The following is a 2,500-nucleotide window of genomic DNA, read 5'->3' as shown; positions in this document are numbered from 1 at the left end:
AGCAAGGGCGTGGCAAGGCACGCGGGGGGCCAAAAAATCAAAGTGCTCCGAAATGCACACGGGGGTGTCAAGCAACCTCCATGTACCGTGGCATGACCGTGGCCAAGTAATAAAGATCAAATTCCATGCCTATGCCAAGTTGGACCAAGGCCCCGTCTCGTTTTGCTATAAGCAAGGGCGTGGCAAGGCACGCGGGGGGCCAAAAAATCAAAGTGCTCCGAAATGCACACGGGGGTGTCAAGCAACCTCCATGTACCGTGGCATGACCGTGGCCAAGTAATAAAGATCAAATTCCATGCCTAGGCCAAGTTGGACCAAGGCCCCGTCTCGTTTTGCTATAAGCAAGGGCGTGGCAAGGCACGCGGGGGGCCAAAAAATCAAAGTGCTCCGAAAATGCACACGGGGGTGTCAAGCAACCTCCATGTACCGTGGCATGACCGTGGCCAAGTAATAAAGATCAAATTCCATGCCTAGGCCAAGTTGGACCAAGGCCCCGTCTCGTTTTGCTATAAGCAAGGGCGTGGCAAGGCACGCGGGGGGCCAAAAAATCAAAGTGCTCCGAAAATGCACACGGGGGTGTCAAGCAACCTCCATGTACCGTGGCATGACCGTGGCCAAGTAATAAAGATCAAATTCCATGCCTATGCCAAGTTGGACCAAGGCCCCGTCTCGTTTTGCTATAAGCAAGGGCGTGGCAAGGCACGCGGGGGGCCAAAAAATCAAAGTGCTCCGAAATGCACACGGGGGTGTCAAGCAACCTCCATGTACCGTGGCATGACCGTGGCCAAGTAATAAAGATCAAATTCCATGCCTATGCCAAGTTGGACCAAGGCCCCGTCTCGTTTTGCTATAAGCAAGGGCGTGGCAAGGCACGCGGGGGGCCAAAAAATCAAAGTGCTCCGAAATGCACACGGGGGTGTCAAGCAACCTCCATGTACCGTGGCATGACCGTGGCCAAGTAATAAAGATCAAATTCCATGCCTATGCCAAGTTGGACCAAGGCCCCGTCTCGTTTTGCTATAAGCAAGGGCGTGGCAAGGCACGCGGGGGGCCAAAAAATCAAAGTGCTCCGAAAATATTTTTCCACTTTCCAGTCCACTTATACATATTATGTGCAGTGTGCACACAAGACACCTTCCCAAAATTCGACTTATATGAGGCGTTTTACGTCAAATCCGCCTATTTTCGGCGTTTCGGCCGAAAAATCAAAATAAATCGAAACTTCCTCGGAATGCTTAGCGACTTTCCAGTCCACTTATACATATTGTGTGCAGTGTGCACACAAGACACCTTCCCAAAATTCGACTTATATGAGGCGTTTTACGTCAAATCCGCCTATTTTCGGCGTTTCGGCCGAAAAATCAAAATAAATCGAAAATTCCTCGGAATGCTTAGCCACTTTCCAGTCCACTTATACATATTGTGTGGAGTGTGCACACAAGACACCGTCTCAAAATTCGACTTCTAGGCGGCGTTTTACGTCAAATCCGCCTTTTTTTCGAGTTTTCGGCCAAAAAATCAAACTCAATCGAAACTTCGTCGGATCGCTTAGCCACTTTCCAGTCCACTTATACTTATTGTGTGGGGTGTGCACAAAAAAAAACGAAGTCAAAATTCGACTTCTAGGTTGTTTTTTACGTGGTATCCGCCCTTTGCGAAGTTTCGGCCGAAAAATTCGTAATTAATTCATCCGACATCGGAATATTACGATTCTTTCGTGGTTTTGCTTGTTTTAATGTCCCTAACAACCATAAAAAAATTCAAAAAAAAATTCGTCTTCTAGGTCCACTTTTAAGCACTTTTAAAAACTTATGGATACAGGGAAAAAAGTGCACTTTTTCTACAAAACTGAAAATGGCCTTCCAGTCATATATAGGGGGAGGGTGGGTGTGGGGGTAGGCTCGGCAGGCACGGGGCGCGCCTATGGGCACAGCAGGCAAGCAAAAACTACGTCTTAACGTGTTTTCCCCTGCAATTTCGTTGCTCTTTTCATCATTTCAATCAAATTCATGGACATTCTTGATGGAATTCGATCAAAAAATTGAAATTTGGATGAATTTGTGAGGAAATTGGTGATGATCATGCTGTTCTTGGCTTGGGCAGGCCTTGGCTGGCATTGGGCATGGTAAGCACGTATTTGTGCATAACTCCCACCCTCGTGGGTGGGATTGCCTGGCTTTTGCTTGGCAATAAGGTTGTTGCTGTCCCGACTCGGTGACCCTCTCGTGGGAATGCATGGGCTTGCCGTGCTTTTGCTTGTGGCAAGAAAATTGTGCCAATGTTGCTACTCGGTAAACTGTTCTTGGTGATGATCATGCTGTTCTTGGCTTGGGCAGGCCTTGGCTTGCATTGGGCATGGATAGCATGGTAAGCACGTATTTGTGCATAGCTCCCACCCTCGTGGGTGGGATTGCCTGGCTTTTGCTTGGCAATAAGGTTGTTGTTGTCCCGACTCGGTGACCCTCTCGTGGGAATGCATGGGCTTGCCGTGCTTTTGCTT

Source organism: Trifolium pratense, unplaced genomic scaffold, assembly GCF_020283565.1.
Source record: "Trifolium pratense cultivar HEN17-A07 unplaced genomic scaffold, ARS_RC_1.1 scaffold_104, whole genome shotgun sequence".
Lineage (NCBI taxonomy): Eukaryota > Viridiplantae > Streptophyta > Magnoliopsida > Fabales > Fabaceae > Trifolium > Trifolium pratense.
The sequence above is the reverse complement of the archived record's forward strand: the minus strand, read 5'-3'. Positions refer to the sequence as shown.